Source organism: Arachis stenosperma, chromosome 8 (genome assembly GCF_014773155.1).
Source record: "Arachis stenosperma cultivar V10309 chromosome 8, arast.V10309.gnm1.PFL2, whole genome shotgun sequence".
NCBI classification, from domain to species: Eukaryota; Viridiplantae; Streptophyta; class Magnoliopsida; order Fabales; family Fabaceae; genus Arachis; species Arachis stenosperma.
The window spans coordinates 35,802,942-35,819,978 of NC_080384.1; positions in this window are offsets into that span (position 1 = coordinate 35,802,942).

Sequence of the window (17,037 nt, forward strand, 5' to 3'; positions counted from 1 at the left end):
TCTAGACAGTCATCCTCCAGGAGGATCTATATGATCTCTCCTCTCACTGTTCAACATACCAGCAATCAAGATGACCCCCCAATTCACTACTATGAAGAAGGAAAGCCAGTCTATGTCTCACACGTCAATAGCCATTTCATATGGGACGTTGATCACAGTATGTGTGACTCAGATTGCGACTGCGATGCTTGGGGAGAATCAGAAGATGAGGACTACTACAAAAAGAAGAAGTCCAAGAAGAACAGGAAGCAGAGCTGTACTGCTCCTCTAAAGTTCTATCCACCAGATAAACCCGAAGAACCACCAAGGTTTTAGCTAAGGAAGAAGAAAAAGAAGATCCTTAGGCCTCAAATCTCAGATCCTATTGCTGTACCATGTATAGCAACTCTCAAGCCTTATGAGCAAGAGTTTCCTCCTCTACAGGTTTCCACTGACAGTCAAAGGATTACTCGACGGCCATACATAGCTCCAAAAGGAGTAACTCCACAAGGAGTCCAGTCAACTTCACCTCAAGATGAGGTCCTGAATTGGCAAACAGAGAATGCTGTTAGCCAAAACAAAGTCCTGTTGAGAATTGATCACACCTTGGAAACACTCGTTGAGAAGACAGAGAACCTGTCCTCACAAGTATACTCAGTTCAAACTCAAGTTGATGAGCTAAAAAATAGACTGACCACACAAGCCCAAAAACTTGACCAAGATCTAAAGACTTACATCCAAACCCATTACTTTGGCCCAGATTTCCAAAAGAAAGACCAAGAGCTTACCCGTATTAAAGCCCAAATCAGGCAAATCGAACAAGACCAAGCCAGACAACCCAAGCCACAAGCTGTGGCCACAGATCCTTTAGCCTTATATCCACCACAGTATCCCATATACACACCCACTTACATTCCTCCACAGCAGCCAACCATAAATGAACCTGACTATGACAACATCTTCAAGACCCATTACCATCTTGCCCGAAGACTACACACAAAGCCTAAGCCACACCCGGTCCAAGCCAAGCCACACCCGGTTCAACACCCATGGAATTCTCCTCTTGAAGACCAAGCCACCCATGGCTACGGAAATATTGAAGATGAGGAACCAGGATCAAGGGTCTATCCAATACCGCCAAGCCCAACACATGTGGATGCTGGAATTGAAGATGATGATACTGAGGATCAATACACAGAAGGACCACATGACCTCATGGATGACATTGGTGAACATGAGCCCATTACGAAATACAGTCCGTGAAGAATGGGACCCAGCAACAATCATAATGTCCAGAAGTAATTATGATATTTTGTCTTTTATAATCATGTAAAATACGGTGTGACATAAAGTAAGTTTGTCCTTTTATAATCATAAAAAGGAGTGATGTGAGATAAAGCTGTCATGATGTAATAAGGGATAAGATTCCTTCTTATCTCTCAGTAGTGCGGTCCACGTGTCTGTATTCAAGTAGTTTGTTTAAAGTTTTTTGTCTCGTTGTAATGATGGATAAGATTCTTTCTTATCCTCCACTACCCAAGAGCCTCTATATATAGAGGGCTCTCCCTTTGTAAAACTCAGAAGTTAATCTTTCAATATAACCATTGTAAGATATTCACCATGAATACTCTCTAAATCTCTCTCTCTCTGAAATCTTGAGTCTCCAATATGCTTATCTTTGCTTACTAGTTTCACGTATGCTCTAGGCTTGCCTCATTCTTGAGGATCCTGCCTATCAGAAATGAAACTGATCCGATCCATGAGAAGTTCCAGTATTGGAAAGAAAGAACATATCGGCATCCATGACGGTCTTGTCATAAGGTCTCTTGAATCCCCAATTGAGATGAGTTTAGTGGGAAATCGGGATAGAGATGACAGGATGTATTGGTCCCTTGGTATGTTCTTTCAGAAGTACGTCTGGATGCACCCCGTCATAAAAAACAAACAAACATATAATAACTTTATTTTGTGCAAAACAAAAATTCATATAATTTTTTATTAACAATTTTTTTATTGAAATATGTCATTTTATTATATTTATAATATATTATTTGGGATAATTATATTATTTTAGTTAATATATATTATTTAAAAAATATTTAAAATTTATTATTTTGTATTAAAAATATTATTAAAAATATATTGTTAGTTTTTCTTAAAATAATACTTTCTTTTCTTTGGTTCAAATATTATGACAATAAAAATTTTTTACGTAACTGTGTCTATTCAATAAATATTATATTCATTTATTTCTATATAGTATGTAAAATAAATAATTAATGTTTAAAAAAGTTAATAAAAAAAGAAGTATTCTTTCTTTTTTTACCAACTTTTAGGCGAATATAGAGATTATGTCATTTGAATTATAACTCGTTGACAAAGAAAGAAATACTCTTAATTATATTTAAATAGAATAATTATTTATTCGACTCATTCTTATACAAATAAAAATTTTTCTTAGTTTTATATCTGTAATATTTTATACTAATTAGCTTTAAAATTTAATTATTTTTTGAATAAATTAATAAAAAATAATATAAATAATTGTTTAAATAAAATTATATTTTAATTTTTCATTCTATTACGTACAAGTTGAGGATAATTTGAAATAAAAGATAATGGACTTGTTATAACTGTCATGTATTTTGTACTTTGACTGCATCATCATCTGAGAATCATGGCGCCTTCATGGAGACCGGTTCTTCTACAGAATCAGTTTAGAGTTAGCCAACTAGTAGCAGCGACAGACAGCGTCTTCCTTTTCTATGGCAGCAATTTTTTCGGCTTTCAAGGTCCATTTATGGTAGAGGTGAAATGGAGTGGGTTCAAGAGCGTCAAAATCTGTGGCTAGACAGAACAATAGTAAAAACAACAAAACAGTGAAAATGCTTGAAGACATCACATCAACAATAACAAGTAACGGAGGAATTCGATTAAATTTTTCTGAGTATTTTTTTGGTGTAAAGATAGTCCTCTGTTAAACGAACGAATTAGTTTTTTTTGTTAGTGTCGGTTTGTTTGTTCACCCCATAACAAAAAAAATAATAACAATAATAAATAAATTTAATTTACCTGATCACTTTTGATAGTAGGTTAACTTTTAAAGAGTGCTGCACTCCCTACTTTACCTGGAGTGCACTAGCTTTCGCTATTAAAAAAAGAATTTTTGTTCAGAAATAAAAAAAAAATTATATTTTTCTAAAAACCATTTTTGAACTTTAATCTTTTAAATATGATTTCTTTTAGAGTAAGTTCGCCGCACTTCCGGCGAATTCTATAAAAATTATAGAGTTCGCTTAATCTCGGACAAACTCCCTTTAATTTTTTTTAATTCCGCATTTTTGATCTATTATCATTATCTCCAAATAGTATATAGAATAATATACAAGAGTACACAAAAATACACAGACAACAAGCATGACTTCTTCAAAAAAATTTTAATTATAAATTAAAAATAATAAGCTATATTTAATAATGGCAACTATTATCATAGTCTCCAAAAATACACAAATATACCGGAATAAGTCATATTTAACAAGGATTTTTTAAATTATAAGTCGTATGTTATTTTGAAAAAATTTATTTATATTTTTTAAAAAAATTTTTCAAAATAAAATACGACTTATAATTAAAAAAATTCTTGTTAAATATGGCTTATTCCGATGTACCTTATATTTCTGGAGACGATGATAACGGTTGTCATTGTTAAATATGGCTTATTTTTTTAATTTATAATTAAAAAAATCTTTGAAAAAGCATGCTTGTGTATTTTTGTGTACTCCTATATACTGTTTATAGATCTATATACTATTTAGAGATGATGATAATGGATTAAAAATACGGGATTGAAAAAAATTAAAGGGAGTTCGCGAGGGGATTAGGCGAACTCTATAATTTGAAAAAATTAAAGTTAAAAAATTTTTATAGAGTTCGCCAGTGATATGGCAAACTTGCTCTAAACAAAAAAAATTGTGTTTGAGAAATTAAAGTTAAAAAATGATGTTTGGGAAAATATAATTTTTTTTTTGAAAAAAAATCCATTAAAGAACGATGTAGAAAGTGATTTGGTAAATAAGTTTGTTAAAGTATTATTTGAAAGAATTTGTAAATGTTAATTGTTTTTTTTATTTTAAAAATCGTAAATAAAAAAGAATTCGAAGAAAATATACTTTATTCCGTCATTTATGATATATCTATTTTTGAGTTAAATAATACACGTCGCATTATTTTTATATAACGTTATAAGGATTATTTTTTTGTTAGACAACTGCGATGATGATTGAATATATGTAATCAAACTCTTGAGCGAAATATTACAAGTATTTTAACATGATTAGAAGATGTTATATCTGTAATTTGCTTTGAAGATCTCCATGATATAACTGTCACCAAATGTAAATAAATATCTTATTTGGGATTTATTTTTATGGGGATCAAATAAATAATTTGTATCTACATAGCCAATTAATTGTGATTTAGATTTATAAAAATAAAATAATTCCACATCAATTATTCTATAAAGATATCGAAATATATTTTTATTCTATTATAATTTTTGGTTTAAGAGAAACTATACTCACTAATAAGTTTACAACAAATACTATATTGGGACGTGTATTATTAACAAGATATATTAGTGCTCTTATGACACTAAGATATGGTACTTCAAGATCAAGTATTTCTTTATTTTCTTCTTTTGATCGGAATGGATCATTCTTTATATCTAGTGATTTGGCGATCATTGGGGTTCTTACTCGATATGATTCGTTTATATAAAATCTCTTTAGAATTTTTTCTATGTAAGTATTTTGATGAATAAATATCCCTTTTATTACATACTCAATCTAAAGGCCGAGATAAAACTTGATTTTCCCAATATCTTTTATCTCAAACTCTTCTTTTTAGAGCATTTACGATTGTTGGCATCTCTTTAGGAGAATCAACGATATTTAGATCATTAACATACACAACAATTATAATGAATCCAAATGCAGATTTTCTTATATAAACATATGGATAAATATCATCATTTTTGAATTTCTTTTTTTTTTATCAAATACTCTATAAAACAGTTATACCACATCCATCCAGATTATTTTAAATAATATAAAGATCTTTGTAATCTAATCGAGTATAATCATAAAAAATTCTCATTGGATGATTCAAATATTTTTAATCCTTCAAGGACTATCATATAAATATCATGAGCTAATGATCTATATAGATAGACTATAACCACATCTATTAGGTGCATATTTGGCTAATCAACTCAAGATAATTGCATCAACTACATCTCATCATAGTCTATACTAGGTCTTTGTGAGAAATCTTGTGCTACAAGTTGAGCTTTGTAGCGTATAATTTTATTATTCTCATTTCGTTTTCTCACAAATATTCATTTATATCCAACAAGTTTTTCACCTTCGAGTGTTCGGACTACAGATCTAAAGACTTCACGTTTTGTAAATAAGTCCAATTCATTTTTATGATTTTTTTTTATTTTTGTAAATCATTCCTTTATCAACATTTTTCTACGATTTTTGGCTCAGAATCCTCATTTTTATGCGTAACATTTAGCGATGCATTATATGCAAATATATAGTCAATAATTGTTTCTCTTTGATTTTTTTCAATAAAGACATAGTTTATTGAGATTTTATCATTTTGACAATTTTTAGGTATTTGAATATTTTTTGATATTTTAATTATATCATGACTTTAGACAACTGCATGTATCTCAACTATGTCTTTGTCCTCTTCAATAGGAAGGAAGAGTATTTATCTCTTTATAACAATTCACTCCTCTTCTTTTATGATGTTTTTTAGCTTTAGAATTGACTGGTCTGTCATGTTTTTGGCATGTGTTTGCATTATGAACCATTTGTCTAACAAGGACATTAATTTGAATTGGAGCATTTTCAGTTGATATATAAAATTTTGTTATTTTTTTGGCATCGAAAAATGTATTAGGCAATTCATTTACAATTTTTTTATAAATGTATAATCTTTTGAATTTCTAATTCACATTGTCCTAATTGAGTATCCAAATGTATTAAAGATGATGCGGTTCAATTTAATTCTTTTGCCAACTATCCATTCTCTCCTCTTAATATTGAAAATATTGTCTCATTAAAATGAAAATCTGCAAATTGAGCTTTAAATATATCTCTTGATTGTATTTTTAGATACCTATAATAGAAGAAAAATCATATCTAACATATATTTCCAACTTTTTTTGGGGTCCTATTTTAGTGTGATTAGGTGAATCAATTGGAATATATATCGCACATCCAAATATTCTTAAATGTGATATATTTGACTGTTGGCCAAAACCCAATTATAAAAGAGAGAATTGTAAAATAACATGTCTCCAAGCAAAAATTGAGAGATTCATTATTTTTCATAAGTAAGGGGTCTAACAATCAACTAGAGAGGTTTAATAACTGATTTCGCTAGTCTATTTTGTATATGAACATGAGCTACTAGATGTTCAACACTTATACCAGTGGCCATACAATAAGAATCAAAGGCTTGGAAAGTAAATTTATTAGCATTATCAAGGAGAATTATTTTGATTAAATTTTTTGAAAATTGTTCTTTTAATTTATAATTTGTGCAAGTAATCTTGCAAACGACAAGTTGCGAGATTATAATAAGCATTAGATCATCCTAAAGATATGTCCATTAGGACCATAAAGTATCTAAAAACTTCACATAATAGATGAATTGATCCACATTTATCACCTTGAATCCGCTCAAAGAATTCAAGGCATTTAAATCTAATATTTGCTGCTAATAGCTTTTATAATTAGTTTTCTTAAAGAACATACAACATAATATAATTCACTAAATTCAAGAATTTTATAATTCTTCAATAAATGTTCTTGCGAGTATTCAATGGTCTTTCGCATCATTGTTGTTGTAGGGTGAGCTAATTGATTATGCCAAATAGTGAGTTTATTTGGGATTGTTGCGAAAACTCAACAAAGGTTCAAATAAGAACCTATCTAACAATGGAAGCACCAAAAATAATTTTTTCAACAACCTGTGCGATTAAATAGGCAACTCCAAAGATACTCCAAACATCAAATATCATGGCAGATATTAAATAATCAGACACCAAAATTTTAATGTGGAAAAACCTGCAAAAGAGGGACAAAAAATCCACGGGACCTAGTCTAATAAAATCTTCCACTATCAAAATAATGGGTACACAATCAGTCTTTTTAGTAGCACTATGGCATCTCAACAATCAACAAAATACATCATCAAAACTAATGGAATCAACATAAATCCTCCACAAAAGTAGGTATCTCAAATCAGACAAGGAGAAGGTAATAAAACTAGCAAGTTATATCCTAATGTTCATCTCTACACTAGGAATAACATACTAAAATTTCATAAGAAATTGAGCAAGTTTACCAGGTCATTGAGATCAAAATGATAATGCTCTTTTTTCCTAATTTTCTTCTTCTCTTCAACGTTGAAAACCCTTCTCTCCCTTACTATTTCTTTCTTTTCAAAAGAGAGTCTTAAAATTTCTCTCTCTTATCTTAGCTATATGCCACTTATTTTATTTTATTTTTTATTTGTTTTTAACTTGTAGGCCCCACTTAATTGGAGACCCATCAACAAATCTTCCCTTCACCAATTTAAGTGGGGATAAGCTGTTCTACCAAACCCACATTCTCTTTATAGGAATCAAACTTCATTGCAGGTAAACTCTTATTCATCATATCTGAACTATTATCATCAATATTGATATTCTCAAGTGCATATGACTTCATATCAAGCATTTGACGTATCCAGTGATACCTCACCTCTATGTGCTTCAATCTAGAATGAAATGTCAAATTCTTGCTGAGATGGATAGCACTCTGGCTGTCACAAAATAACACAAACTTCTCTTGATTGATGCCTAACTCTTGTAGAAATTTCTTCATCCACAAGAGTTCCCTAGAAGTTTCAACAACAAGAATATATTTTGCCTTTGTAGTAGACAAAGCAACACATTTCTAAAGTCGAGATTGCCACGACACAGCTCCCCCTGCAAAAGTCATCATATAACCAGAAGTAGAATTTCTTGAATCAAGATCCCCAGTCATATCCATATGTATGTAACCATCCAACACGGGTTGGCCACTCCCAAAGCATAAACAAACTCTTGGAAGTACCATTAAGGTATCTGAGAATCTACTTCACTACTTGCTTGCCAGGATTAGAGAGAAACCGACTAACAACTCCAATGGCATGAGCAATATCCGGCCTGGTGCAAATCATAGCATACATCAAACTGCCAACTGCAGATGCATATGAAATCTTCTTTATTTCTGCTTTCTCTTTCTTACTTGTAGAACATTGTTGCGAGATGCTTTTGAAGAAGCATGAGTAATTAAATGAAATAGAGCAGCTCGGGAAGATCCCATACCTAGAGCTAACATCATATAATGATTCAATTATACATTTTGTTCGTTTGGGTTTGATTGTGTCGTAGCTCTATAATTCGGATTAGGTTTATCATTGGATGAACTGCATTGCTGATATTGATCCCAAAAAAGAAACAGTGGGTACTGCTGTTCAGCTTGAAATGACTAGCAAGTGGAGTACTAATAGGATTGGAATTACTTATGCTAAACCTCTCTAAGACCTTTTCAATATACTTCTGCTGCGATAACCACAGTTTCCCATTCTTCCTATCACGAGTGATATACATGCCAAGGATTTTCTTTGTAAGACCCAAATCCTTCATAACAAAGGATTTGTTCAAGTCTTTCTTAAGACTTTCAATCTTCTTAGTGTCATGACCAACAATCAATATGTCATAAACATAAAGCAAGATAATTATAAAATTATCATAAGAGAATTTCTTAACATATATACAATGATCAGAAGAAGTCTTACCATACCCATGACCTTCCATGAAGGAATCAAACTTTGTGTACCACTGCCTTGGCGCTTGTTTCAACCTATATAAGCTCTTCTTCAACTTGTATACAAGGTGCTCCTTTCCTTTAAACTTGAAACCCTCTGGTTGCTCCATATAAATTTCTTTATCTATGTCACTATGAAGAAATACAGTCTTCACATCAAGCTGCTTAACCTCTAAATTCAAACTAGCTGCCAATCTAAGCACAACTCAAATAGAGACATCTTCACAACTGGAGAAAAAAATTCCTCAAAATCAATACCTTTCTTTTACTCAAAGCCTTTCACAACTAATCGAGCTTTGTACCTTGGCCGCGAGACATTTTCTTCCGCTTTCAATTTGAACACACACTTATTCTTGAATGCTCTCTTACTTTTCGGTAGCATCACCAATTCAAACGTATGATTCTCATGCAAGGATTTCATTTCTTCTTGCATGGCCTTCAACCAATCTTTCTTATGCCCATCAAACATAGCTTCTTGATAGCTCTCTGGCTCCCCAGTCTCAGTATTCATCATATACTCATGAGGAGAATATTTTTGAGAAGGATGACGCTCTCTAGTAGATCTTCTCAATCCAAGCTCAACTGGTGGTTCAGGTGAAACTTCAACATCTGGTGAAACTTCTGCATCTGGCACCTCAGGTTGAGGTGTAGGTTCATCATACAAATAATCATTATCATTATCGACTTGTACATCTTCCCCATCAACAAGAGATCTAGTGGAAGTACCAGGTTCATCATCAGCAGAACGTCTAACAGTTATTGTTGGCTTATCTGTCTTCTCAAAGTCTTCAATAGTTTGGTCTTTAAGAAAAATCACATCTCGACTTCTAATTATTTCTTGCTCACTGGATCCTATAATCTGTAACCAAAGTTTTCGTGACCATAACGCATGAAAATACACTGCTTTGACTTTTCATCAAGTTAGGACCATTCATCTCTTGGAATGTAAACAAAAGCCCTACAACCGAATACTCGCAAATGACTATAGGAGACATCTTTTCCTCTCCAAACTTTATCTGGAACATTACCATTTAGTGAAACTGAAGGAGAAAGGTTGATCAAATCTACCGCAGTCCTCATTGCTTCACCCCAAAAGGATTTAGGCAACTTTACATGAGAGAGCATACACCTGACTCTATCATTGATAGTACGATTCATTCTCTCTGCAACTTCATTATGTTGAGGAGTCTTAGAAACCGTCTTCTCAAGCTTGATCACACGTCCTTTACAATACTCTTCAAATGAATCCATGTATTCACCACCATTATCTGCTCGAACACATTTCAATTTTCTTCCTGTTTCTCTTTCAACACTTTCATGAAAGTGTTTGAAGATATCGAGTACATGGTCTTTAGATTTCAAAATAAAAGCCCACACTTTTCAAGAATAATCATCAATAAAAGTAACAAAATATGATGCACCGCCTAGTGTCTTAGCATCCATAGTGCAAATATCAGTGTGAACTAAATCTAGAACATGTGATCTCCTATGAGGTCTAGAACTATGAAATGATACTCTAGCATGCTTTCCAACAAAACAATGAGTACAAGTATTCAAAGTTGTACCTTTCACTGGAAGTGAGTGCTTCTTGGCTAAGACGCTTAGTTCTTTCTCGCTCAAGTGACCAAGACGTATATGCCACAAATCATAAGAGGAATAATCAACTACATTCACCTATTCTTTGCACAACTTTGCTTGCAACCGGTAGAGAGTAGTGAGACTATTGTCTTCTTTAGCAACAATGAGAGCCCCTTTGGTAATCTTTCATTTTCCACTATCAAAAGAAGTGCAATACCCCTCTTGATTCAATGCCTTCACTGAAATAAGATTGAACCGCATATTTGATGCATACCTAACATTCTTCAACTGCAACTTGCATTCCATGCTGGTTTCAAGTCACATATCACACATACCAATGATATCACTCACTATTTTATCTCCCAATTTGATATTGCCAAAATTTTCAGCAATATAGGAAGTAAAAAATTCACGCCTCAGAGTAACATGACATGAGACACCAGAGTCCATAATCCAATTGGAATCATCACAGACAAAATTCACGTAATTTTCATCATATGTGATAAGAACATCTTCATAACAATAGCAACAGTTTCTTTATCAGTATCTTTACTTTTGTCTTTGTTTCTTCCCCTTGATTGTTATCTTTTCAAGAACTTACAATACCTCTTGATATGCCCAGACTTGCCACAATGGTGACAAATGAATTCCTTTCTTAGCTTGTACTTTTCTCTTGACTTGCTTCGACTCTCTGACTTGTAAGAACTGTGAGGCTTTCTACTTTGACTTCTTTCCCATGACTCTGAAACAAGTGCTTCTGACTGGGAGGAGGCATTAATCACACCTCGATCTCTTCTTCTGACTTCTTCATTCAACATGCTCTCTTTAACCATTACTAACGTCAACTTTCCTTTTGGAGCTGAGTTAGTCAGTGTCACAACCAGAACTTCCCAACTATCAAGCAAAAAGCTCAACAATAACAAGGCTTGCAACTCATCATTCAAAGTGATTTTATTATTTGTTAGTTGGTTCATCGTCTTTTGAAAAATGCTCAAGTACTCCGGCATTGATTTACCTTCAATATACTTCATATTGACAAGCTTCCTAATCAAGAATGCTTTATTTTGCACATTTTTTCTCTCATATAACTCTATCAATTTCTTCCACATCTCCTCGGCATTCATTTTGGTGTCAATATATGGATACACACTAAGATAAAGCCATTGTCTAATCAAAGTAATTGCCTTCCGATTCAGTTTCTTCCATTCAGCATCGAATTTAGTACCTTTAGATTTATCCCCCTTCACGGGATCATACAAGTCCTTGCTATACAACATATCTTCCATGAGGGTCTTCCAAATCGAATAATTTTGGGAATTCAATTTGATCATATTTGGCCCATGAATATTTTTCTCCCTTTAATTAGCACAGAGATAAACAACCAAAGCTCTAGATACCACTTTGTTGAAAAAACTCAACAAAGGTTCAAACAAGAATTTGTCTAACAATGAAAGTACCAAAAATAATTTTTTCAACAACCTGTGCATTAAATAGGCAACTCCAAAGATACTACAAGCAGCAAATATAATGGCAGATATTAAATAATTAGACACCAGAATTTTAATGTGGAAAAATTTTCCAAAAGAGGGACAAAAAATCCACAGAACCTAATTCAGTAAAATCTTTGACTATCAAAATAATGGGTACACAATCAGTCTTTCTAGTGGCACTAGGGCATCTCAACAATCAACAAAATACATCATCAAAACTGATGGAATCAATATAAATTCTCCACAAAGTGGGTATCTCAAATCAGACAAAAGAGAAGGCAATACAACTAGCAAGTTATATCCTAATATTCATCTCTACACTGGGAATAATATACTAAAATTTTACAAGAAATGGAGCAAATTTACTAGATCAATGAGATCAAAATGACAATGCTCTTTTTCCCCAATTTTCTTCTTCTCTTCAACGCGAAATCCCTACTCTCCCTTACTATTTCTTTCTTTTCAAAAGAGAGTCTTAAAATCGCTCTCTATCGTGGCTATATGCCACTTCTTTTATTTTATTTTATTTTTTATTTATTTTTAACTTGTAGGCCTCATTTAGTAGGGAACCCACTAACAAGGATAGTAAACTTTTGGTTTATATAATATGTAATTCAATTGCACTAATATGAGTATAATATATACCAGAAGAAAGCATAGCCAATATTTTTAATATGAATTTTTTATTTGAATCACAACTCATAATATAGGGAAACTTATTGTTATTCTTATTTACTGTTTTAATATGATATCCATTCGTATGAATATCTTTAAAATTCAACAAATTTTGTTCAGACTTTATTGATAATAACACATTATCTATAACGAGTTTTATTCCTCAAAAAAATAAAATAACAGTTCTTTTAAAACCATCAATCATTTTACATGTACCAATAATAGTATCAACACTTGTCTCTTCATGTATAAGGTTGACAGAACAAATTTTATTTTTGATAATAATGTATGCATTTGCACTACAAGACAAATATTTTCTCTTTATATCTTCATTTTTTTTTCACAAGAAAGAATAAACATATGATAATGTAATTTAACATATGATTTATTTTTAAAAATAATTTTATTTTGAAATTTATAATTCAGTCACTTTGTTAATGCCTTTATATGTAATGAGTTAAATCATATTTTTACTTGCATAGCTATTTTATTTATTATATTGTACACATATTATAATAATAGCACAAATTTATTTATTGATTCTTTGAAATTTACATTGAATGACAAATTTAAAAATAAATACATTCAAATATAAATAAGTAAAAACAGACATTAACATACCTAAAATAAAAAATACAACAAAAAAAGAAATTATTCAATATTTTTATTATTGATTAGATGATAATATTTCTTTCAGTATTTTTAAAAAACCAAAAACATCATAATAAGTTGTAGTAGAAGTATCTTTTAAGATAAAATTAGTTCCTATTTTTTTTCATTTTTTTAAAAATGTTTGGTAAAATTCAACTAAGTACTTTGACGTTCGACAAGTACACAATTAATGACTTTTATCGCCACAACGATGATATATGTTTTCTATATTCTTATGGTGTCTATTTTTTTATTATTATCTCACTTTTTATAGGATCTTTTATTATTGAAAAATCATTTTTTCTTTCTTTTATCATATTTGTTACCCAAATAATGGTATTTATAATTTTTGTGATTATAATGTGTCACATTTACTTCGAAAAATAGAGCAGAAGACAGAAGAGTGGACTTTATAATTTTTCAAGAGCAATTCAATATTTAGTTCTGCCATAAAGACATATAATTAATTCAGAATATTTTGTAAAGAAAAGTATAGGTAGACAATGAAAATACTAAACAATATAAACAATGGATATATCGGATGGTTATTTTATTAGGTGTGCGGATGGTTATTCTAATATTAAGATTTAGGTGAATAATTTGAAGATATAGTGTGTTTTGTTTTAATTTAATTGGTGGTTGTTCATATTGTTTAAAAAAATTATTGATTACCTAACATTACCCATTTTGTAAATCCATTCTCTTGATATTAGTGTTGCAAGAGCATATACGACGCATAAAAAATAGAAAATGTTTTCTCCAACATATTTTTATGAGTAACACTTTTTTTATAAATTTCAGTTGTGAAGTGATTTTGAACATTGCAAAATTATATTCATCGATAAATTTAAGATCCTGTAACCACAAAGATAACCATTCATATTGGGAATTTGAGAGAATCACTAATTTTTAGTGATAATACTTTTTTTAGACTCTTTCATATAAAAGTTTATGTTTGATTAATTGATAATAGTTTGTACTCTATTATGATAAGATATTCCTAATTAATAATATTTATACTCTATTATATATGAGAATACTTTATGATATGACATTTTTAGCAATAACTATTTTATAATAATTTGTTAATTTTTCGTTTCACTAACAATAATATAATAATTTCTTGTCAACTACAGTGGGTTCGAAATTTCTTCATTATCCCTCTTAATTAATTGTGTAGATTTTTTAATAGTACATATGGCTTATTCATACAGTGAATAATAAAGTGTTAATAATGTAACGCATGAATTAATTTGACGGCGCTTATTATATGTGATAGGTTGATATAGAAAACTTAGGAAGCGTGATTTGTTAATTTACCAGATATTAAGCGCATGCACGCATGCCTCAAATCTTCAATATTCAATGTTTCTTTGACCATATAAATTTACTCGCCAAAGTATAACTATTCCTTCGAGTCTTCAACTTTAATTTCTACCATTCAACTATGAAAATTTTAAGTTTTTATCCGCTTTGATATTTAATTCTTCGGTAACAATAAAAAGACAAAAAATATCAGTCTAAATAGTTTAATTTTATCTTATTTAATATTTATTTATTATAAAATATATTAAATAAAATAAAAAATAATAAATTTTGATAATTTTTAATTAAAAATTTTTATTTTCCAAAATTTTTTCGTTAACATAAACTAACTTCATGCTTGTTTATTGAATAGAGGAGCGCAAATAATTTGGCTAGAGAAAAATTTTTGTTAAAAGTCTCCTTCATAGTTGCAGTGAAAATTGAATTGAAAATAAAATATAGTATGTGATCAAAATTGAAATTCTCTAAAATGTATCATAATATATAAAAAATAGTATCATGATCTGTTCTTTTTTCTACTATTAGAAATTCTCTTTGTTCTCAAAAAAACACTTTTATTTTTAACAAAAACAAAATTTTAGCTGAAAACAAAATTCATGATCTTATTTTTTAGTTGGTCAAAGATTATTATTATCTTGCTCAATCTAAATATTTTCGAAGCATCCGTCCATCAAACTCAACTCGGATGGCTCATTTTCCAACGATGAAAGAGTGGCCTGTGGAGGTATTCTGCGAGATTTTGATGACAAATTCATTACTTGCTTCAGTGTTAATCTAGGTTTGTGCGTCGTAATTCTTGCAGAACTTTGAGACATTCTTCTAAGGTTATATTTGTTATTGAGCTTGAGCTACCTCAATGTAGTGATTAAAATTGATTCCAAAGCTACATTTATTTTCTGTCTTTAATAATTGAGCAGGTTACTCTATCAGACCTTTGATTGTAATTATTAGGATGTGTTGTGATAGACCGAGCAACTGGACCATCTATCATGAATACAAAGAAGCTAATTCATGCATGGATAGACTAGCCTCTTTTGGACATGATCTTCTTTTTTTTTCTTTTGATAATAAAATAAATTTTAAAGAGACTCTTGATTAAATAATTTGGACATGATCTTCAATATGGATGTCATATTTATTTCGGCTCAATTAGGTAAACAACAGAAAATTTAAACAACATAAATAATGGGCTGCATTTTCAGTTCACAGAAGGTGAAAAAAAATAGTCCATCATAAATTATTTTTTAAAAAATTTTACTTTCACATTTTACACTTTATCCTTCACCTTCTAACCCTTTTATCATTGCATACCTCTCCTCAAACTCTCACTGCGCCATCAGTCTCTCCTTCATTAGTCAGTCTCAGCGTTGTCCAGTTTTTTCTCCGTCAAGCAGTCAATTTAGAATGAAAATAACTATTCCAATACCTAGTAAAATAAATATTTATAAATTTTTATTATATCTACTTAAATCCAATTCAAATTAAATAAACATCCACTTTAGAATAAAAAATAATTATTTACATACTTAATAAAATGAACATCCAACAACAATTCATCAATTTTATACTAAACAATCAAATAAAGAAGGAACAAAATACTAACAAAAAAACATTGAGAAAAGAAAAACATAAAAAGAAAAAAAAATTGAAGCTTGAGAGAACGGGAATAAAAAAATGATGGTACCTGATGTCGGAAGACACTTTAAAGAATTTAGAAGTTTCGAAAGGAAGGCGGATAACTTTTTCATCGAGGTCTCAAACGGCAGAGACAAGGATGGCAAGAAAAGCCACGAGCAAAAAGAAGAGAGAACAGTCCATTGAACTGAAAAAAAAAAAAAGAAAAAAAGGGATGTAAGAATTAAATGAGAGGCGAAGAATGAGATGAATAATAAAAAAGAGCACTACTCTCTTCCCTTATAAAATCTGTTAATAATTATTTAATTAATTAAAAATTAAAATTTTAAATTTAAATTTATCTTTTTTTAAATCATTGTTCATAATATATATTGTTTACTTATATTTTTTTTTTAAAATTCGGTTCATCCAATTCGAACTATACTACAAATTAAATTAGTGTTTAGATCTAATGAGTTTTTTTTTTAAATCAATTTAAATCGCACCACTGAATATAATCTTTCACTTAATTAAAATCTTAAAATTATTTCTTCAAATGTTCTATAACGATGTTTAACTGCTGAAGAAATTGCAATAAATTTACTGTTATAAAAGAGCAGTAACAGAGTCCGTCATTCTTCATTTTCTTTTTTCTTTTTTATTTAATAATTATTTTATTTGAGTTGCCAATTTTTTGAGTGGCTATAATATTGCAGTGAAAAGATTGAAAACAGTAACGTTTTGAAGGCCAAGTGCCATTACCATCAAGTTACGGTAGACGGAGTTCTTTTCAA